At 43.9% G+C, this 24,529-nt stretch overlaps 1 protein-coding gene across 2 annotated transcripts in view; it reads right to left on the bottom strand.

Moving 5' to 3' along the window:
* Positions 1-24,529, bottom strand: part of ERI3 (ERI1 exoribonuclease family member 3) — a 211,312-nt gene that overhangs the window by 2,319 nt on the left and 184,464 nt on the right. The window lies entirely within an intron of this gene.

The raw sequence follows: 24,529 nt of genomic DNA, 5'->3' as shown, positions 1-24,529 counted from the left end.
GCAAGGCTGCAATATACCAGCTACTCATTTTTGTATCAATTCAAGTGGAACAACTACTTCCTCTTCGAAACAGGAATAATATGGCATGTGGTAATCCTGATATGATATAATTGAGGCTAAGTCTAGCCTCGATTTAGTATTTTAAGGAGATTTTTCATTTCATATCTCATAAAAATACATACAGATAATATGAGAACACAAAACATACATTGCAGGTTTGTATTATTTAATTTGTTTTATAACATTAGAAATATAGTTAAATAGAAGTTTGGAATTTCTCACTTCAAAGAGAAATGAACAAGGAGCAGTTTTGTATGACTGTACAGCTTTGGGAGTTATACTGACCACTTGAAAATTGAAAAATTTCAGTTTTGTGAGCAGGGACACATCCTATTGGGGGGAAATCACATTCTGTAACACCGGGTGGCCCTGCTGATTTCTAGCGTTGGAGCGTGCATATCTTAGTTGCTAGTCTTAAATGCCAGGTTGACCACAAAAGAAAGAGAACAAACACCATACAATGGTTGCGCTCCATTATAATAACACTAAACCTGTGGAGGGATCTAATAACACTCATTAGACGAGGGCCCAGTGGTCAAAATGTCCACATTTCAAATTCTGAGGAAGTGCTATGGGTGCCAGCCACAAAATGGCTGCCGTGGGAGCATGGCCTAACACAAAACTAGAGCATAGTTATTGCTGCTTTCCCCCACCCCTAAGACAACCTCATGTTTTCCACAGGAAGTGAGCTATGTCCTGCTGGTTCTGATATTGACCCTCTCTCTGTGATACTGTTGCTGTCTAATAACAATAGGGAGCATTCCCCAGTACCAGGAAAAATATACAGGGTGGCTACACCACACTCTTGCACACGCATCACATGCACACATCTCTCATTCACTACATCCACATTGCAAGCCCATCTTTCCCCATCTCTCAGCCCAAGTGCATCTTTCCTTCTCTCCCTCACCACATTCATATATACTCCCATCTCCCCCACACGTACACCTCTCCCCAACTGCACCTTTCTCAGTCACACACAGAGCATGCTTGAGCAATCCACCCACCCATTCAGAAAAGGCTATCCACAAGCAAAGGGAGTGCCTACCATTTCAATCCCCACCCAACCTAAATAAAACAAATATTCACGGGGGTCACCAGCCCCACCACCCGCAGGCATCGGGCATTGGGGAGGGAGAAGGAAGGCTTTGTGGGTGCTGTGGGGCCCACAGGAGCCGGGTTGGCAGTCCCAGCATTAGAGCGACTCCATCAAAACAGTAAAGACGAAGAAAAGGGCTCAGCTCCATGGACTCAGCTGTGTTACTGTTCTACCAAGATATTTTGAATTAGGTGTGCAAAAGATTTTGATGATGATCTAAGTAAATTTCCCTGCAAAATGCCCGTTTATCTAATTTATACAAAATGAAAAATTGCAAATCAACAGAATTTGTTTTTGGTTTTTTGACAAAACAAAGGGGGCAGGGGTTTGGAGACATGAAAGGAAGCTGTGAATCCCTCACATTCTCTAAATGTTTGAAATAGAAGATAAAACTCCTGGCAACACCACTCAGCTATCTTTTCATCCTGAAGCATTAACAGAAACTGGTCGCATTTCTTTCTTTTCAAAAACCAACAATGAGGGATAGAAACATGCTTTTAAAGTTGCATTTCAGATTTTCTAGATTCTAGGTTCTGTATTGCACAACACACTAAATAAAAAGCCTTGATTAGGGCAACAGCTATAAATGTAGGTTTCCTGCACACTTTTGGTGTGGGCTTTCATCACAGGCCCCCACTAGTTCCAGTCCAGCTCTTGCACCTTTCCTCATCTTTTATATTGGAAGGATGACGGAAGGATGGACCGATAAGTAGAGCAAGCTCCATTCTCTTCTGAACTAACAGGGAAGCAGGGTTGGGCTGGCTCGCATTATTTACCTGGGACTAAACGCAAGCAGAGTTTGCTAAAATAGAAGCAAGCCTTAAATTGATTCCTGGTGTCTATATTTCATGTTGAAAATTGGCTTGTAAATCCATGTTTTGATCTATGGTGGCCGTCTCCTTAAGAAAAAGCAAGAGTAAATGTGTAATTTCTCCCTTGACAGCACACGGTGGCGAGGCGATCCTTCTTCCCGCTCCCCTCCGACTCGGGACAGCTCCGCTGCCTCCCATCAGCACTCTTTCTTCCTCGCCCCACGCCTTGATGTCTCCATTTCATTAGTGTGCGCCCATTCATCACGCTGTTACCGTAAGGGTGACTTTGCCCACTTGCATGTGGCAGGCAGGGCCTGGATGACATGGGGTGGCGCTGCCACTCTGACGGGGGGAGGGAAGCAGAACACCCACCCACACCCCTGCTAGTAAATGGATGTTGTGGCAGAAGGACAGCTGCATCATTACTGATGTGTAAATGATAAAGCAGCGCCTCCACATCCGTCTCTTAACTGTAAATCCAGGGAGTGCTTTATAATCAAGCGGCAGCGATAATAATGTGAAATTAGGTCTCTCTATCAAAGGGGGGAGGCCTTTTAATCACGGCTTAAAGGGTGCAAGCGCTGTTTATCATAATTGAACTGTATCCGGGCTAATTGTGGCCATATTTCACTGTCTAGGAGACAGGCACACCGACTGAGGAATGAACGCCAGGGGCCGAATGGAGCAGGAAGCTGCCACCCAACCTGTCTTGGCCCCAAAGTGCAGGAGCTTGAGTATTTGGGGAGGGTGTCAACAGATACACGAAACAGCCCCCCATCTACCTTCCCCCTGCTTAACCTATTGAATGCTGGTAGCACAACTGGGGGGAAACAGATGGCATTCTGCTGTTCAACTGCGTTGGGAGTTTACACAGCTAGGCTAACAAAACCAGGAATTTTTTTATCAAAAGCAACTTGAAGATGAAAATTCTGTGTTTTAAAAAAATGGAAATCGGCATACACCAAGGTGCATAAATTAGTCAGATTGGTAACAGCTGCAAAGAAGCAGCAGAATGACTACAGAAATGGGAGGGGGGCAAAGGATCTTATATAATGAGCAGAGCTTGCCCATTTGCAATGCAACCCTTACCGTGTCTACTCAGGAGTAAGTCCTATTGAATTCAGTGAGGCTTACATCTAGGTAAGTGGGGATAGGATTGCAGAAAAAAGTCAGAAGAGTACTTCTTTAAGAGTACCCTAGAGAGTAAGATAGATTGCAATGGAACATGTTATGTGGTGTGTAGCTGCAAGTAGTCAAATAGCCTACAGTTGAAGCTGTAGGCTATTTTTGGCCTGCTCAACACTTAATTTGCTCTGTTTATGAGTTTGAGGCACACCCCAAAAAGAATTGGGTGGGGGAACATCCATCAGCTTCACGTCTCACCCACGCTCAGCCAGAACACATTCAAAACAGGGATTGGCCATATTTGCAACAAGTCACTACTAGTATCACTTTCACCAAACTTACTGATCTTCAATCAGAAGGAAGGGCATAAAGGCATAAAGATAGAAGTTTGGTCATGTGCACACCTGAGCATTAGCTGCTTCCTAGTACAGCTATCTGGCAAAGTATGTCTCTACTTAATGGCTGAAATATGAAGCAAATAGATCCACTTCTAGATGTACAAAATGTCTGATTATCTGCTGGACATTAGCTCCCATAACTTCTTTGCCTTGTACAAAGTCTAATGGCTCGTCAAATCCGTGGTGATGTTCAACATTCTTGCAGTATGTTTTTCTACCTGAAGAGCTCTGATTCCTCTCTGCCCTTGAAAACATCTCATTGATTTCCAGCTAAAGAAACCTGTGTTGTCAGGAATTGTGGAGGGTATCTCTGAGGGGTTCATATTCTTGGAATCTATGGGTGAAAGCAGACCACCACCAATGGTCTCTCTTGATATGTGCAAAGATTTTCAAAGGGGCAAAAAAAAAACCTTAAACAATGGACCCTGGTAAAAACTTTGTTTACAATTATAGGCAAAACTGAGGAACCACTATGACTTAGTGGAACAGAAACATGGACTTGGTTCTGTAGGCTCCGTATGTTCCCTCTTCTCTTGAGAGATCTCCTTATCTGAGTAGATAGAAATGTCAAGAGTCTCAGCCTATTGCTTGTCTACAGTGGGACTTCCTCTTTCATACACCCTCTGGAACCGGCTCTTTCATGCCCCCAGTGCCTGTTGAAGGGGATACTGCAGGCTATCTTTCCAGATGTTCATTCCTTAACCTCTATAGTTGACCTAAACTGACCTACACCTGCTCAGCCACTCGTAATTTCCTCAGTGGGTACACACAATGAAAACATCTGGGGAGGGGGATTCTTGCTTCCAAAGCTCACTGTTTTGGTTGCTCCCCTTTGGACCATCTTCAGTTAATATTGTCTTCTCTCTCTGTATGCCCCTTGACTGAATCCATACTGACCTTTCTACATCAAATGTTGAACTTTGATCCCCACCACCCGACCATTGTCCATACTGGGGGTTGTCATCCCATACCTGAGCACCCAAGGCAGGAGAAAACACCTGAGGATCCAAGGCAGAGGAAGTCTGCCTTAAGATTCTCTTATCTTAGCCGCAAACCCTCTTCTGCAATGTGGTGATAACTATACTGGTCTAATTCATAGGGCTGTTGTAAAGATTATTGAGATACAGTACAGGAAGAGTTCTAAACACCTGGAATACATTACACTAATTACTATAGTAATTATTATACATAGCATCCCAGTACAGGTGGCAGTCTGAATGAGATCACCAAAGATGGGCAATAGACAGATCTCCATACAGATTCTATTAGGTCTCTAGTAGCTAGAAGCGATCAACTGGAAGTACCCTAATGTGGGTAACGTTCTGCTACGCATTTCTACTAAAAGATCCAGAATTAATCTGAATACTCACACATCAAGTTCTTTGATTTCTGACATCATATTGCAACTTGCATGTGTGAAACAGTCATCACAGATTGAATGCTACAGTCAGAGCTTTCATATTGCCCTATATCTCCCATTTTAAAAGTTTTCAATGTAGGTAATTCACAAATTTGCCTGGGAGCAACAGGTCAAGTGAGAAGCTACTACATAACACACATGGATATGTGAAATAAATTTCCATTGCAAGAAGATTCAGGATACTAAGCCATTTGCCTGACCCATTTTGACTGTTCTCAATTTCTTGCCATCTGTGGGCTATTCTTTCTGGGCAAATTTACTCTGGCTATGACCACATCCTGTGCCATTTGGTTGTGTTAGTGCAAAGAAAGCCAAGCTGCCAGCCTTCCCACCCGGGACACTCTTTTGTGCCCCTCTATCTTAAACCAGACTATGCCAGGTGTGTTTCAGACACTCGGTACAGGTGGCTCCTAACAAGCCATTGCAAAGCTCACTTGCCACAAGTCATTTAGCAAGACTGACTTCAAATCAGCACGAAGGTAAACACGCTTATTACAATTATCCGTGTACAAAAAAATCAACAACAGCCGAACAACTTTCTAATATGCAATTACAGCCGCTTATTGATTTTACAATGTAATCCGCTCCGATTGATTTAATAACACAATTATAGGCTGGCTCCCGGGATATTAGTGCGGGAGATTTTCATAAACTCCAAAGCAAAAAACTAAGCGGCTTTTAAAACAACACCGTCAGATGGCTGTTTGGGGAATTATTAGCCATATGAAATCTCCTAAATCTCCTCGTTGTTACCTTGAAAGAGTATTTTCTACAAAAATGGCAACTAAGAATAGGAGGCCACTGATCATGCAGCATTGGGTCCTTTGCTGACACTCAATCCATTTCAAGGGTAGACACAGATGCCAGACTGTCCACATTTGAACCAGCTCTTCAATGCAGGGAAAGCCACACAATTTGACCCTCTCGTGTCTAGCTGTGCAATCCCTGCACTATAGCCAGACCTGGTTCAGTTTGCTCTTGCAGGGTATATTGTCTCACCCCAATTTGAATGACTTTGTTGCTTGTGCTCATCCTTTGCATGGTGGGTTGAAGGGTTTCTGAACATTCCTCTTTCCTGTACTTTTAATACTTCCTTGCAAACAAATTAAAGACTTTGAGAAAGTTCTCCTAAAAAGATATCCTTTGCATGTCACTGTATCCTATACTATATTCCTTCCACAACTAAGTTGGACCAGTGATGAATTCTTCCACTACCATCCAACACCCTGAGAGAGTCACACAGAGCCAGCTTGGAGAGAATATATCAGATTGCACAAAATGAAACCAAACCTCTGGACTCACACCCAAGCTACCTTGTCTTGATAGAGAGAAGTGAACAATTCGGAGCCATCTGATTGATACTGGAACTGCTCACCCTCAGCCAATATTGCTACCTTTTCTTCCACTGCAATGATTCCTTGCTGCATTTGCACCAGGTGGGTGAACCTGGTTGCTTTAAGCAGAAGGCAGGGAGAGGCCATCCTGGCACTACAACAATCTTAGCTGAATCTGTGTAAGAGCCATAAAAAGAAAGGCCTGCCATGTGGGGAACATCCACAACCATAAAGACAGAGACCTACACAACTGAGCACCTTCACTCCTAAATGTCCAACCATCCCACCTCCCCAGCTGAGAATGCCACACGTTTGTTCAGAACTGACAAATGCTCCCTTTGTAGGCCTGCCCACTGGCACAGAATGGCTCCCAAACACACAAAACGCACATGCTTAGCTCTTTCCCCGCAATGTATTTGCCAGCTTTATGGGCCCATTTTTCTTGTCAAGCTGACAGCGCTGCTAAGTGGATTTCTCTCTGATATGCGGACAGATTATCACATTACCCCAATGTCCAACACAAACATATTACTTTATATTCAATAGCTCTAATGAATATAAACTGCTTTTTCTCTTTTTGGGAGGGGAAGGAGGCTGGTGGGAGGGGGCAATCTATAGATTTTTAATGAGGGCTGCTATTTACTCCCTCCTCTTTAAAACAGGCTGGGGTGCAGCCTCTGGCTGGAAAATCAATGTTGTTATTGTTGGAATATTGTATATTGATATTGTAATAATAAGATGCAATTGATTTAGGGGTGCGTATGGATGGGGTCAACCCAGGGTTACTCTGCCTAGAGTGTGGTGCTGTCTCTCAAAGTGGACCATTTGTTTTAGGCAACCCAATTCCCCATTTGAACGCAGTGAATCCTCCCATCTGCACCCCTCCAAAAAGAAAAATGTTTGCAAACGGTAGCATAGCACTGGTGGCAGCCCCCAAAGAAGGACCAAAGCTCTGCTAAGGAAAAAACAAACAAAATCTGGTGGTCTTAAGAGTTGATTATCTAGGGTCCCAGCCCCTGAGGAAAGGAAAGAGGGGGAAATGAGAGACACTCCTAGAATTTCAGAAAAGGTGGACCCCTCTGGGCTGTGTGTGGAAAACAAAAAGATGAGTTGGTCAAGCATGGGGACAGGGCAACAACTTTATAGTTAACATGGCTAAAAGGCTAAAGCCTGCCCTGCCCTTGTGTAAAGGAGAGTTTAGATTCTGGCCCCAGCAGATGCAGACACAGACCCAAATGTGAAGTGTGTGCAACAGATGACCCTGCACAGTAGGGACAGCGAGGCTAGAGATGCTGAAACAGTCCCTCATGAAATCCCAATGAGATGCTGGAACTAACTGGTCTCTGCGCCCGGCCTTGGGAAATGTGCTCATTTGGAGTGAAGCTGGCTGCACCTGCATTATAGCCACCAAGACGGATCACCCAATGGCCTGCGCTGAGCAGGTCCATATTTAAGCTGTCCCCATGCTTTATGGTCTGTACAGGAGCTGATGCAGAGGCAGCGAGAGGCCATTTGTCACTGCTGGAATGGCAGATTCCTGTTAATGAATAATATCGCTGCTCTCTTTGTACAACAGCTCTCGGCACTGGGGGGGGGGTGGGGGAGGACATTCATTGGGCTGCCTGCCTTGCTTCTGGCTTCCCTTTATTTGCCTTTGTTACCCAACGAAAGAGTCTGCTCAAACAACCTGTGCGCCGTCACCCACTGTCACAGTATCTCACAACTCTGCCTACGCAACTGGAAATAAGGATGTTTTCTGTCTTGCCATCATACCTGTAAGTCCTAACCTTGCTGCCTGCCAGTTTGCTAACAACCAGCGCCAGACTGAAATCCATCACTCTGTGACCGATGAGCTGCCAGATGATGGCTGTATTGTTGAGAGAGCACCAAGATGCCCCCCACTGTCCATGAGGCACAGGCTTGCACCTGTGCTTCACACCTCACTCACATCAGTCTCAGCCCCTTCACCCCTTCCATGGGCCAGCTTTCTCTCAGGTTTTTCTCAAGAGCATCCCCAACGTATCACAGGTCAGAGTGGACTGGTTATCACAGGAAAGACAGGTGCTTTCTGGATCTAGTCAAGCATTATCTCCTGACTTAAAGCCTTTTCAGCATCCACTGGCAGCTGATCTGCAGACTTCCAGGGCAAAAATGAAAGGCAAGTTAGGCCAGAGCGCATTTTTCTTAGACCAATGCCTCTTGTAGGCTGAGGCAGGTTCTTCAAGGTTCAGGAGCTTTTCCCCCCAAGATGGACCAGTGAAAGACAGCATATGCCCCAGCTTCACCTACACTCATTTATTCAGAAGCAAGCACAGCTGATTTCTATTATTTCACTTCCTTGTAGAAAAAGAAACAGTAGTTTGGAGGTCTAAAACTGTCATGAATGCCCAGGCCCTTTATCACAGATAGACAGTCCTGGGATTCTTCACAACTGCATGAACACTAGCTTCCTTTAAGCCATATTTATGATATTAGATATTATTTGGTTGTGTCTGATTTGGTTCCACTTTTTGACATCTTATACTGAATACAAAACAGAAAGCAACAAGAATAAAAATACAAGAATAAAAATGCAAGAATACAAGAATAAAAATAGAAGCGTTTTAAAGCAACATGTTTCTAGTCCTCATTATTTACAAAGGAACAAAATCACTAAAAGGCACCTGTGCCAATGGGGACACAGAGCTGCATGAAGTAAAGAAGACTGGTCTCATGGGAAACACTCATCCCCTTCTCCCCACCCCAATATCCTCTCTGCCTTCTGATCCTTTATTATTAACCACAAATGTAGCAATTTTAGGCTGCTGTCCTGCATCCTAAAACAGGATGCATGAATGTACAAATGTAAGGTACTAGTTTAAGCTTTAGCATGCATAATGTTTTACAATATATATCGCTTCAGTTATTCTCAAAATGACCTTATCAGTTTTGCAAAAGGTGGAGAACTTAGGCAGGATCCACACTAACAGTTTTGCCACATTTCATTTCAGAGAGGTTCCTCATTGTCCCAGGACACAGCTTTCTGTCTTTCCTGTAAATGCACACTCCTCACAGAATTGCACTTGGTTTTTAAATACATTTTTCTTAGACAACATTGAATTTGTCACATTTCTGATAAGTTTGATGTATTTAAAAGGCAGCCAGGGCAAGGGGAATGTTGAAGCAGGATATAGTTTGGATAATAGCATCTCCTTGTGGTATTTTCCCTATAATTTTCTCTACTACTTTTTTAGAATAATATTTTGCAAAACCTGCAATCAGAATAAAATACAGCAGATTAAGAAACTCTATTCAAATTCTAATGTGTCATATTTGCATCATTTCTAACCAAGGGCACCCTACTGGTTCAAGTTCCAGGTCAGAGGCAAAACTAACTCAAGTGAGCTCCCTTTGCTGTCTCAAGCAAAACCACTACATTGCTGCGGATCCACAAATAAATTCTCAGCATTTTAATCAGCCTTGTCTTTAGTCACAGAGGATCACAACAGTGCCAGTTTCAATCTCAGTGCCCTTTCAAAAATATAGGAAGCTGAGAAGGGGTTGTTGCCACCATAGGCTCAGAACCCCTTGAAGTCAGCCAGTTTATCTAGCCTGTTTGCCCTATTTGTGTCCAAGTTCCGTAAATTTTAAAAGGGGGGATTTATTAAGGATGATGGGATAATGAGCATATGGAATAAGCTTGTTAGAACCAAATACTATACTATAGTTTCAAGTACGATCCAAAGCAAATACTAAATTTCTCTATAGCTCTCATTGTTTCACCCATACTTCACAATCCTTTGCACCCTCCTTTATTCCCTGTTTGGGATATTTCAGTGCTCAAATAGTTCAAGCCCACACTTGTTTCCATATAACTGTAAAGATCAATTACTCATACTGGCCCATAAAGAATGAAGTCCTAATGCTGACTTCATCCAATCACTGTGTCCTCTGTGAGGAACATCTAACAGATAATGGAGTTAGCCTGAGCATAAACTGCTGATCAATTAATGTGTTTTTTTGGGGGGATGGAATCATGGCTCAGTGCTTAAGCACATGCTGAAGGGTTCAGTTCCTAGCATCTCTAGTTAAAGGGTTCACAGGTAAACTGGACTAGGAAAGGCCACTTCCTAAAACACAGGTAACTGTTGCTGCCAATTGGAGCAGGCAGCACTGGCCCAGGTGGATCAGTGCTCTGACTCAGTATAAAAAACACATAATATGGCCATAGAAACAGGCGAGGAACCTGAGTCATAAAACAGGGCATCTTAGAAGCCATTCCTGTGAAGCTGATTGTCACGTAGACCTGTCACTTTTAATCACAAACCTCTTTGAGGGAAATGAACTGCTTGCTACATGGAACAGCCACACTGTAGTACTTTTTAAATAGTCACTACTGTGTGTGATAGCTTCTTTGCATGAATCAGAGCAAATTACACCACACTTAGCTCTCAAAAAAAAGGGACGCGGGTGGCGCTGTGGGTAAAACCTCAGTGCCTAGGGCTTGCCAATTGCATGGTCGGCGGTTCGAATCCCCGCGGCGGGGTGAGCTCCCGTCCTTCGGTCCCAGCTCCTGCCCACCTAGCAGTTAGAAAGCACCCCTAAGTGCAAGTAGATAAATAGGTACCGCTTTATAGCGGGAAGGTAAACAGCGTTTCCGTGTGCTGTGCTGGTGCCGGCTCACCAGAGCAGCTTCGTCACGCTGGCCACGTGACCCGGAAGTGTCTCCAGACAGTGCTGGCCCCCGGCCTCTTAAGTGAGATGGGCGCACAACCCTAGAGTCGGACACGACTGGCCCGTACGGGCAGGGGTACCTTTACCTTATAGCTCTCAAAGCCTCAGCCACCAACTAGATGCAGCCGCTGCATGTGTATTATCTATGCAAGTTCTTTATGTGTTTACACACACAACAGAAATCTGTGGCTATGAGTTCCACAGTAGAATAGCATGTTTAGTAAAAATAGCACTTGCTGAATTAAAAAGATGAAGTTAATGGACTAATGGAATATGAAATTCCTTCCACAAGACAGTCGCAATGCCACCAGAATACAGAATGATGACAACAACGAACCAGAAGTGAGAATTAAATTGGGGTGTTCTCTCTCTCCTCCCTCATACCTTCAATATGGCCCCAGTAAGAAGGTCCCTGGGACTGCCGGCAGGTATCTCAGATAGTGCTGACGGCAGATGGACAGAACATTAAGAATAACTTACCTCATTATCTGCAATTACATTACTGCCACACACCTCATTTCTTTGCAAAGAAAAGAAAATTAGTTTTATATTTACTTCATCCTAGCACTTTTCCCAACCGGCCACTGGATAAACCACTCATTGTTTGAAGGCGGGGATTTGGGACATAGAGTGGGGGGTGGGCTTTGATGCTTCAATGAATAACAATTTCTCCTAACCTGTTGCCTAAAGGTGAGACTCCCCTCATACACAGGAGTCCATGTTTTTGTGTGTAAGAATAGGCCTGAGTGGTTTAGGAATGAGACACAAGTTACTAGGGCTTGATCTTGGATTATTAGCCCCTGAAATGAGAAACTTCAATTCACAAATCACCCGTGTGGTAGTCAATGGCATTCAAAAGGCCCAGCCTGAAGGTGAGAAGTTCTCAGGCCATATAGGGATCTGTGTCTGCTATACACAACATGCTTCATTTCCATTTCCTGTCTGGCCCCTGCCATGGGATGTCACCTTTCCAACGTACATAAAGACCCCAAACAATGGCCTGCCCTCAAGGGCCAGCATGCCTGAGAACCGAAATGGGGGAAGCGTGCAGGGAAGGGGCAGCAGGTTACAATGGAGACATTTCCCCCTGTGTCGGCATCCTGCAACCTCTCCATCCATTAGCCGTAATTGCTGGCAGCAGAATAACAGCATTTTTAAAAGCAGAGCTTTGCTCTGCTGGGCAGAAAGAAGGGGGAACATGCTCTCTGCTTCAAGGTTTGAAGCATGCCAGGCTCCCATCTGTCAGGAGGAAGGGCAGACGGAGCCACCCGAGGGCCCGTCACATATCCATTTTGCTTGAGAACATGAGAGGGTCCTGCATGCAAAGGGAACACTCACAGCCCAGGAATCCTTGAGCAGGCAGAAATCATGCCCAGCTCTGGGCTAAACAAGTTGCCCCCTGCTGAGAGATGAAGAGGCTGACAGTGATTCACATCTTCATTTACAGCCACAGAAAAAGGCTAGACCATCCTAATGGCTCACCACGTTTATCCATGCAAATATATACTATATCTCGCCTGCATCCAACACAATAAGCTAAATTTAGGTTTTAAGGCACCATCCAAGCCACTCTAAATACAGGTTAGTGGTGGCTTGGTAGAATCCTAATCTGTGCTGAATTCAGCCTGTGGTAGCATATGCTATACTACAGGCTTGGGATGGATAGCAATGTACAGTACAAAAGTTAGAAGTAGACAGTCCTTTCCAGTGGTTACTATGAGCTGAGATGTTTGGCATAAATCATCCCTGAGGCTCAGTGAGGAAGGCACTCAGCCTGCTAAATTTCTCACATAGTGTGGGTGGGGCTGAACTCAGTTGTGGGTGGTGCCATCACTTTTCAATGGGGCTGGCCCTTGCCAGAGGTCTGACCTCATCACTTGTAAATTCCTTTGAAACTAGGCTGAGGGTTTCCCAACATGCCAAAGACCTCTTCACTGAGGACAAAGAAAGGCAACTTTTTGGAGAATGGCCAAAGTATTGTTTGGATTGCCATTTAGTGGCCTCGGTTAACCTGGCATTGCAATGAGGTAGAAGGCTGGTGAGGCTCAAATCCAGTTGCCATTCAAAACAGATGTATAAATAAATACCAGCCATCACATCGCCTGAATGATCTACTGTTCTATGTAGTTGTTTCATGTTTATCCTGCTGCTCAAGGAGCTCAGAAGCATTTTGGCCTCCTGAGGTAAGCTGGGCTAAGAAAGGGATTTGCTCCAGGCCACCTAGTGAGCATCATGGCTGAGCAGAGATCTGATCTTGGGCTTCCCTAATCCAAACCTCCTGTTAAAGTCACTATCCCACAGTTGCTCTCCAGCAGCAAATTACCATATTGTTTTAAGTGGTGGATTTAAAGGGGGATAAATTCTCTTGAATTTCAGAAGATAAAGGACCTAAATGGATAGTGTGTCTACTAGTGAAATAGGGCAGAAAATTTGGATATTGACACAATACAGACTGTTTAGTTTAGTTTACTAAACAGAAGTCAAATAAACATGCAAAACCATCTGTAGTCAAGTATGGGCATCTTAAATGTCAAAAACAACAACAACAAAAACACCTCACATCAGTGCTTTCCATCATGTACCTGTAAGGTATATACTGAAATCACGCACTAGCTGGAGTCCATACTGCAGGTGGTATGTCCTTGTGTCAGTAAGGAGTGTCTGCCCACTCCTTACTGTGCATGCTATTGGGAACAGCAAAGCAAGAGATGTTTGCCTCTCTTTCTCAACTGGTCACTGAGAAATTCTTATTTCTCAAATTCTTATTTCAGCTGCTCTTGTGCTGGTTATAAGGAGCTGCTTTAGACAGTGCAATTGGCCCTCCTCGCCCCATAATATCTACCATACTTTCAGGAAAAGATTGTTCCCAGCTAGGAGTTCACAGTCTTGTTCACCATTCTTGCCATACTGCCATACAGCCAGGCTCTAGTAAAAAAGAGAAGCCCACCACTAGGTCTGCGTGCTGTTTGCTCCATTCGGTCTATGACATTTGGATGATCATCTTCATCAATTGAGGATCTTGTTTGAACCTGCCATGTATTTTGAACACCCAGCAACTACGGAGTCAAAGCAAGCCTCTTCTCACCTCCAGTTCCAAGATGGAGAGGGCAGGAGGTTATTTTCACACTGTGCAAAATGCTCTACCTCCACTTCAGCTCCGGACTTCCAGCTGGAGAAGGAAGCAGGGGAATGCTCTCGGATTTGTGCTATGTTTCAGGGGTCCAGTATGCGGTCAAGGACCAGGCCCCACCTGATGATGATACTCTTGGCACCAACAAATTTTAGGTTGGCCACCAAGGCAAGAAATATTTACTGGCCTCTGCTCCCAACTCTAGTACCTGAGATGCCAGAGATTGAAACTGATACCTTATACATGCAAAAAGAATTGTGCTCTGTCGCAAAGCAAAGCAATGATTCCTCCCATGCTTCTCTTAATGACAATTATGATTATGTTAAGAAAACAGTCACTGTTGGCTTGATCCCTAGGATACACCTGTGCATAGATGAGTGTCCAACAGCCAAGGCATTTGTTTTCTCCAGCATTTCCTTCTTTCCTGGCCAGGCCTGAAGAGTAGCTTCCTTGCTATACCCTAGGAGCTGCATTCCTCATCAGCTTTCTTTCTCCCTGGCCACCATCCAAATAAAAAAAGAACATCCCATGACATCATAATCCCTTCCACTCACTCAACATTTATATTTGTTAAACTTTTTAGCAAACTTTCAGATTTTTGTGTGCATTTGAAGTTCTCAGGATTTACTCAACATCTTGACCCAGTAGTCCAATCAAGCTGGGCCTATTTATTAATCACCTCCCAAGAAGCATCCCAAAATGACTGAACAATAAAACATCAACAGCAAAAACATATAAAAACAAGTTATTTATTGCACTTTTAACCCACTCTTCAATCAAAAAGGCTCCCAGAGCAGCTTATTTATCAAGACAAAAGTCCCTGCACTCAGGTTTATAATCTAAAGCATAATAAGATAAGAACAGCCTGCTGGATTCAGGCCAGTGGCCCGTCTAGTCCAGCGTCCTGTTCTCACAGTGGCCAACCAAATGCCTATGGGAAGTTCGCAAGCAGGATCTGAGCACAACAGCACACTCTCCTCTTTTGATTCTGAGCAACTGGTATTCAGAAGTATACTGTCTCCAGCAGTGGAGGCAGAACATAGCCATCATGACTAGTAGTCAATGACAGCCTTATTCTCCATTAATTTGTCTAATCCTCTTTTAAAGCCATCCCAGTTTCAGAACCCAGTTTTGAAAGTTACAGTTCTTATGATGATCAGCTGTGATAGAAACAGTTCAGGTAGACTGACGGAAAGGCTGCTGCTAAGTGATGGTTGGGAAAGCACCAAAGGCTGCTGGTCCAATAGAATAGTCCTGCTTCCCTTCTCTCCTTCTGCTCTGCAGCCGGATTCCACCTGCCTTGCTTTGATCTGGAGGGTCAGAAGCTGTGCTCTTTTGCAACTTAAAGTGTTTGTGTACCTTGGACTGCATTGCATAAGATTACCTTTGGGTCTTGTATAGCTCTGTAATAGTATGGCTATCATTCAACCCAAGTCACAGCTTGCAAACTAATTCTGGGGCTCATATATATAGAAAGGTGCTTTCAAGGCATGTGAGGAGGAAAATTCTATCAAGTCTCCCACCATCAGCCATTTCTAATAATGAGATGTGGTAACAGCCTCCTGTTGTGACTGGATACTAAGGAAAACCAGTTCCTAAAATGATGTAATTTTGTATGCATTGTTATTTATTCTATGATTTGGCTGCTTGCTTTTTATTTTGTGTTCTATACACCATATCTGTACGGTGGGTTATAAATACTTTAATAAAATAAAAATAAATCATAAATGTACATCAGCTTTGTAATACGCTATTATCTTCATCTACCTTAAGATTCATAAATGCTTTCGTAAATTGGAAAAATCCTGTAAGCCAGGCCCCAAATGCAGCCATTATCTCTATTAATATATTTATTTGTATCCTGTCCTTCCTCTAAGTAGCTCAGGGTGAAATATATGGTTCCTCTTCCCTTCTATGATCACACAAGTCACATGAGTTAGGTTAGGCTGAGAGGCAGGAAACAGGCCCAATGTCAAATAGCAGGCTTTGTAGCTGAGCAAGGATTTCAACTCCAGCCTTCCTGGTCTAAGTCCAACACTCTAGTGACTGTCACTACACCACATTAACTCTCACGAGGCCACAGGCAGCTTTTGCTGCATGCTTGAGGTGGCCTTTGGCCCCAGCAATTCTTTATGGGATGCTATTTTCCACAACTCCTGAACACAGTCGTGTTCTAAAGGAAAAAAGTCTCAAAGAGCTGTATTTCTGTCAACCAAACCCACATTGGGGCTTTCTGACGGCTGTCTTAACAATGGCAAGGCTGGTGAGACATCTTCATTAAGCACAGTCTCAGCCACTTGCAAGGTCTCTCAATGAATGTCCACCTGCCCTTTCGGACTTACTCTTCTTCACTGCTTTTCCTAAGTCCCAACTCTTTACTGCAGACAATTTGAACACTGAATTTGTACTGTTGCAAAGAACTCCAGCATTGGAACCACCAGCACCTTGAAATTACCATATGACAGGACACAAGCTGTAATAAAAATATCTTTACCTGTCAGTGAAAGACAGTCAGAGAAGGAGCCACCCACATTTTGTGAAGCAATGTCTATCTCCTGTTCCCATAAAATACTGAAGCATATAATATTTATTCACAGAAATGCAGGGCATTCTCCTCCAATGTGGTACCCACTCTTTGGAACTCCGTCTTCTGGCAGATCAGACTGGCAAGGTTGTGAAGAGTTGGTGAAAAACTGCACACCAAGGTGTTTGTGGCTTGTGGGCTTTCACGACTGTTCTTTGTGTTTTTCAATAGTGTTTTATTATGATGGGTTTAGATAGCCTTGAGTTCCTAGCAAGGCCTAGAAAGAGTTCTGAAAATGTTTATGCAGAAACAAATAGATGAATAAATGCAGAGTAGACTACCTGGGCATATAGTGGGAGGCCAAGGACCCGCACTGGAGAAAAAATTACTCCGCCTCTGTGATTAATACCACTCACCCAGCCCTGATGCATACATAATGCTGCTCAATAGTAATGAAGTGTTAACAGAGCCATTTCCTCAGAAATTCCTTTTTATCTTTCCATAAGTCTTTATAAAGGCAGAAGCAACGGCATTTCCCACCTGTCAGGATATTTGTGGAATGGGACAAGTCACTTACAACACTTCTGACAGTTCTGTTTTATTTATGAAGGAGTTGGACAGACATCCAGTTAAGAAAAACATCAATCTATTTAGCCTGGTAGGTTCTACAGAGTTTTCTTGAGTCTCAGGAAGACGTCCTTCTCAGCCCTGCTATGTGAGAACTTTTTAACCAGATAACCCAAAATACTTTTTGCATGTAAACCATGTGCTCTTCTACAGAACTACATTCCTTCCCCTTGTAGTGAGGGCATGGTCCACAAACCTGAAACCACACTTGGAGGCAGTATACGCCTGAAAACCAGCTTGTGGAAACCACAGGAAGGTAGGCAAAGTGCTCACATGCTCATGCCCTGCATGCAAGTTTCCCACAGGCATCTGGCTGGATGCTATGAGAACAGGATTCTGGACTAGATGGGACATTAACTCTTCTTACATTCTAATGAGATGCTACATCTGGTCTCTTCTCTGTGCTACACTCAATTTTATAGCCACAAACTAAAAAAAAGTCCACACTGGGGCCACTGAAAGTGCTTATGTGCACAACAAGAATGATGGGAGAAAGAAACGAACCAGCAGCTGACTGCAAATATAACCTCTGTTCACCAGAAAGCTCTCTGTAAACTCTGCCAAAATGAGAGCTGAGCCTTGCAGCTACACGGAAGCTTTGCAATATGGGCATTGCCTATTCCTTTGTATAAAGACAGAGATGGCAATCCTGGAAGTGAAAAGCCATGGCATGGTCAGATACAGTAAGGCTAAAACTGTGCCCCCTTCCCCTCCATGAGATAACGACCAGGCTGATATTGAAGGATAACAGTGGTTCGGCAATAAGAGGGGGGGAAGCAATTTCATCTTTATTAGTGGGAGAATTCTCTTTCAGTAATAAGCACACTTCAAATAATTAGCGTGTTTTACGTAATAATGAAATTATGGAAATGCAGTCCACTTATTCAAACAAGTCACCATTACCATATTTTTAAATATTAGACTTAATTAGAGTTTATCACTTCACAGAAGTACGAGGAGTGGAGATTTTTTTTCCTACTTTGCGCAAAAAAAAAAATCCTCATAAAGTGTTTATTAAGAGCGGGTAAGAAGGGGATAATGATGTGTTTGGAAATTAAGGCAATCAAACATTTAATGCTATGCACTCCTGTAGGCAAAAGCATTCAAATGAGTCAATTAGACATCCATTATCCAGGCACGATTAAACACGGCAGAACGAGAGGCTGTCCGCCCCAGTGCCTGTTTGTGCTGAGGACTTATGCCCACTTAAAGCTGGCTAATAAAACACTAAACTTGGAAGAGGATGCAAAATGCGGGTGGGGGGGGCAAAGGAAGGAAGGTAAGACATAAGGAAGTGGATTGCCAGGATGACAGGCAGGCCATGAGAGGAGGGACAATGATGTAGTGGTGTCTTGTGGACCAGGGTTTCATAAATCACAATAATTAAGTTAACACGGAAATCAACTTCACCATCCCGTTAAATTACAGCATTTGCATATTAGGGCTCAAATGAAGTCTGTGTTTTGGCAGGACAAGGAGCGGGCTGGAGAGAGGGGAAAAGTAGGGTGGGAGGGGAGGAAGGAGGGAGCTGATAAGGGATCCATTTATTATGGTGAATAACTAATTTCAGAATTTATAGTGCTGGATTTTCGTCCCCATGCCATTTATATTACCGGTGGAAATTAAGGGGCGGGCAGGAGGCTGGCTGGACATCTTTCTGCGTTATTGCTTGTCTGCCATTTGCAAATCATTATTAATTGTGGCCCACGCACATGGTGCAGCAGGCCACAGCGCCTGGACAGACAGTGCCAGCACACATATCTCTTCATCAGGCCCCCAGCCACTGGCCCTGAGAGGCAATTACCCCTCCCTGATTGGTATCAGATAAGGAGGGAATTTTTACAAATTAGAGAATAAATAGGATTTCCACACATGGAGCAGAGAGGACTTGAGAGGCGGTAATGAAAAACGATACATCACCATCAGCTAGACAATCCTATTCATACAGTCCTGTATTATGCTCACCACTCATAAAAATCCCACCAAATGACAGACAGACACCGACAACATGTCTTGCAAAATCAGACACACTCCCCACCCTCAGAGTTTCCTTGGGCAGTTATCGGGGACCTTTCCCTCCAAAATGGCTACCACTAGAGATGCAATCCTGCCAACAGCTGGTTTTCTCACATAAGGATTTCCCTGGGCTAGTGAAGCCATGCCTTCAGGTTTCAACGTCCTGTCCCGTAACTGGAGATGTGAGGTGTGGACTGTGAGTATACAGCGTGGGAGATGCTCAGTTTGCACATCATCCTTAAAAATACTTCTGTGTTAGCACTTCACCTAGACCAGGGCTGAACCCAGCACTGAGAGGAATGAGCTGGAGTTGCACTGAAGACTGATTACCAGTTTTCCACCAGAAAGACCAGGGCAAACCTAATGAATATATTTTAGAGATACAAAATTTTCTCCATCATGCCAAATTTGACTGGCAATTCTGTTTTGTCTTTAAATTCCCATAGCGTATTAACATAAGAAAACTGATTCTGTTGCAAATCACAGCCTTGAGTGGACTCCCTCTTACTATCTCTAAACTATGCCTTAATTCCCTTGGAATCTGTTTGGCTTAATTATATCCCAAGAGGCATTCATTTCTGCACTTCAGATAGAATTTTGGGGGTATACAAAGCCTGGCTTAGAATAGCAGCAAAAATATCTGCAGGCTTTCTAAGTGACTTCCTTGTAGTGCAGCATAATGTCTCTCTCCTGGGAATTAGTATACCACTCTGCAAGGGAGCATTTTTGTACTATACAGTTTCTATAGGTGTTAAGACACTTTAGAAATCCAGCATGCATCCGAGCAGGGAGGCAAAGAGCACTCAGAACTCACCAGTTGCCCAGGATCTGGGCCAATCCAGAATGACAGACCCAGTTCCCTAAGCATGTCCCCTCTGTGAAATGGACTTGGACAGTTATTAATCTGGGCTTGGTTAAGAAATTTTGCTATGACTTGTTTTAAAGGTTTCCACATTGGTTGATGTACCTATCCAGACCTCAGTCTAAGCAAAATTATGAGAACACCTCCCCAAGTATGACTCATCATTTGACAGCACTAATTCTGGTCCCTATAATCCACAGAAACCACTTTCACTTCAGAATATCCCTTGGTCCCACACTGCTCCCTTTACAATGCTCCTCTAATGTCAGAGAGAGGAGAAGAGGGGCATCTGCAAGGAGACAGAAAGCAAACTGGAATCTTCCACCCTGGATTTGCAGTTAGTCCTCCACTGTGGAAACCATTATATTAATAGCCCTTACAAGGTTACTGGTTTGATCCACACATGACTATGTTCAATTATACCCTTTAATTAACCCCCCTCATAATTCTACAGCCACATTTCCTGGTCTGCAATATTTCAGAGAAGAATCTTAGGGCCAAATAAATGGGAGAACATTTCAGGCATTAAGCAATTAAATGAATTTTTGGAAGTATAGATGTTAAGCACGAGAGCCTCAATCCTGATTGAGACCCTGTTTGGAGGAGGAATTTAAACCCTTTGCCATCACTGCAGTCCCAATCCAGACCAGGCCCCCATACCTGCTACATCAGCTATATTCACTTAAATGAACATTCATACAATTGCTAACTGAATGGTACCATGGTTAAGTTGGCCCACAGGCAGTTACCAGTATATTTTGGCAACAACACCGTTTTCTGTGCAAGCTCCAGTGAAATAAATGGCAACTGAGCCAAAGCATATCCATGTTTTTGAGCAAGCCCCATTCATCACAGGGGCCTCACACAGAAGATGCTCAGGCTTACTGTGCCATAGGTTGAGTGGCTGTGTGATGCTATGGAGAACAGCTTAAAAAACATACCTAATGACCAGAAAGGACCCCAAATGGGATTTAAACTGGGGCAGAATTTGTTAGAAAACAATTGTCACAATCCGTTATTTCCTCAATTTTCTTGTGCATTTAGATGCCTAATTGTATGTGCCAGCTTGATTTAGCCATTATTCCCCAGTTTTGCTCTGGTGGGTGTTCCCAGGAGCATTCATTCACACACACACACACACACACACACACACACACACAGGCAGAGAGTGTAAGGGTCAGGGGTGAAGCAGGAGCCAATACTCTTAAGCTGAAAGGATCTCCATCCTTCACTGCTCCAAATCAACCAGCCAGGTGTTTGACTGTCTTGGCAATGGGGATGGATTGCCATTTCCGGCACAGAAGCTGTTCTACATGCAGTTCGAAATGCGTAAGGGAGCTCAGAGACTGGGAGTTGGGGGAGGGGGACACGGTGAAGGTCTGCACTATGGAAAGATACGTCGTTAGGTAGTGCCTGAAGCACAACTGTGTTTAAAATGGTAACACCAGGGGAATTGCCTGTATTCGTCTGTAACTATTGCGGGGGAAAGGGTTTGAGTATGGAGACTGCTAGCCCCAAGTGATCCAGTGCATCTCTTTTTGAACAAGAGTACAGTGGTACTTAGGTTTACGAACTTAATCCGTTCCTGAAGTCCGTTCTTAAACCAAATCCGTTCTTAAACCGAGGCACGCTTTCCCTAATGAGGCCCCCCTGCCACCGGTGCCCTTCCACCATTCAGCTTCCATTCGTAGACTGAGCTAAAGTTCGCAAACCAGATAGTTCGTAAACCAAGGTACCACTGTATATGTGGGCGCGGTACTATTTTCCACTCCCTGATCTTCCATGGATCTCCTGTGTGATCACAGACAAGAACATGCTCTGGGCTACTTCCCGAGCTCTACTATAGGTAATTCTGATTACAAAAAGTGGGAGAACACTGAACTTTTCACAGCATCGTTCCATGGATCTAGTGTAGAAAGAGGTAAGAAGTCACAATTCAATAGCTGAAAATGTTATTCTAAAAGCAACATTGGGAAGGCAGAGTGTGGGGCAAACAGCAGTAGTGTATACCTGCCTGCAAGGACATTGCCTCCTCTCTCACTAGAAGAAATGGCTAGAGCAATACTGCTTCTGGTATACAGCCATATATTCTCTAGGGGAAGGTCAGACCTCTGCTCGCTGTAAAGGAGTCATGTCTTAGCACTTATCCTCACAATATTTATGGCAAGTTTATGCCTGGCTGTTAAAGTCAGCAGTAGTTACTGCTGATAAAGGCAGGGCTCTGCTCCCTGGAACTTTCTGCCCTTGCTAAACTGCTCATCGCTGTCTCTTGGCTGCTCCTGCTGAGAACCTCACATGAACACTGGGGTTTCCTTTCCAGCAATGAGAAATTTCAATACTCACTGCAGAAAAGCACCAGTCACCTCTGCAGGCACTGAAGCGCCTCTGGGTTCTATATTCCTATGCTTGGATTGCTACAAGCAAGGACCGGCTTTTTCTGTCTACACTTGCACCATGTGCTAGGGACTATAGCCTGGCCTCATGGGTACCTTCACAATCAAAGATTTTAAAATGAAATTATAATGATCACCCATTCATCTCCACTGAAGTCCCACTGGTCTCTTGTGGATATCCTGGGTTGCAAGAGGAACCTGGTCCTAAATATTAACAGGTATTTTTGCCTTATTGGTATCTTACACAAGAAGTATGTGACGGGCAAGAAGTGGTGAATCTTATCTTCCCAAATAGCTGCTTGCATCCTTACCGCCAGATAGAAAGGAGATGCACCCTTTGAGTAGGGTAGGTGGTGAGAACTGGTCTTCCAGCTACTGCACTTGCCCGTTATTTTTACCTTGTCAAGAAATTATTTTTGCCATATTCATTGACTTGAGAGCAGGTGCCCTTCCATCCCTTTCCATCCACTGCTCATGAGTGGGATTCAGCTAATAAGACCATTAATGGAATCCCTATGCAAGGGCTTTCATTTGTGCAACAGGGGCTTTCCCACCTGCACCCCCCAAAATTGGCTCTTGGGCAGGGGGAGAACCCTCGGAACAGCCAGCTCAGGAAGGAAAGGGGATATTGTTCAGTCTGCAAGCCAAAATGCTTGCCCTGATGCAACAATCACCTTAGCACGGCACTGAATCCCTCCCTACGTCTCACCAGCAAGCCTTGAACAACCCCCTGGTCACTTCCTGGTTCAGCTGAAGCTACTAGGATTGGGACCCTAATTAGGAAGAGACATCAAAGTCAAAATGGGAGAATCTGTTAAGTAGAGCTACTTCTCCCTGAGAGTGACACACCATGACAAGAAAAAGGAATGAAAGGGAAGGGTTGCAATTCCGGAGCTTCCAAGAGTCCTAATATAAAGTTTTCTGCTTTAAAGCCAGGCGAGATGGCCTAGTTATTGCGTTGAAAGGCTTCGGAATGAAACTGCAGAGCTACACTCAAAATCTTTCAAATAAGCCCAGCTTCATTTTGGCAGGTCCAGCAAGGCAGAGACACTGATTGCACACAGAAGGCCAGCTCTCTTTATCTTGGAGGGAGACCTGCCTATTTTTAAACATTAGCTCCCAATCCTCAGTCCAGCCCTTTGTCTCTCTTGCCTTCGGAAGGACAGATCAAACGCCAGACCCTTGCCATTGTTTCTCTCCCAGCGAGAAGGATGCAGAGCTGTAATCTTCCCACAAAGCCACACGCTTCAAAGGAATCAAAAGTGCTTATTAAAAGTCCTGGGAGACTAATTTAATAACATCCCAAAGGGCTGGAAAAATCAGCACCGGAGGCTCAAAATATAGCCAGGGGTGAGGAACCATTTTATCTAGCTACAGATGCACAACAGCCTCCTGTGCTCAAGAGGGAGTTTCTTCCATCTCCACAAGGGAAGAATCTACATTTGTTTTGTGCCTTTAAATGATTTCTCTGGTACTCTGCCTACTGATCATTCTTTGCCAGGACTACTTCTAAAAATCCACAGCTCTTCATCAGACTACACGGGCTCTAATGAACTGATCAACATTATCAGTAACCTCAAAAAACTTTTATTATGAAAAGCAACCAATAATGTTATGTATGTCTCTGGGTCCCCACCAAAGACAAGGACCACACATTCAACAATAGCCCAGAATTTACAAGAAAGCCATTCTAGGAGGTAACACCATGTGTGTGTGTGTGTGTGTGTGTATTTGCAAGTGTGGGGAGACAATAGATTAATAAATCGAAGCATAGGATAATTTATTCGTTAAATTATTACTTTAAGGATTAGCTATGGGCACTGCTTTTAGAAATAAAGTTGATGCTTAAATTTACCTGGTTTTGCATATGCCTATACAGTCATACTTTGATTTTCGAACCATTTAGTTCTCGAAGATTTTGGCTCCCAAATGCCACAAACCCGGAAGTGACTGTTCCGGTTTGCAAACTATTTTGGGAAGCCAAACATCCAACGGGGCTTCCGATTGGCTGCAGGA

Source organism: Podarcis filfolensis (genome assembly GCF_964270895.1).
Source record: "Podarcis filfolensis genome assembly, chromosome: 6".
NCBI lineage: Eukaryota > Metazoa > Chordata > Lepidosauria > Squamata > Lacertidae > Podarcis > Podarcis filfolensis.
The sequence above is the reverse complement of the archived record's forward strand: the minus strand, read 5'-3'. Positions and strand labels throughout refer to the sequence as shown.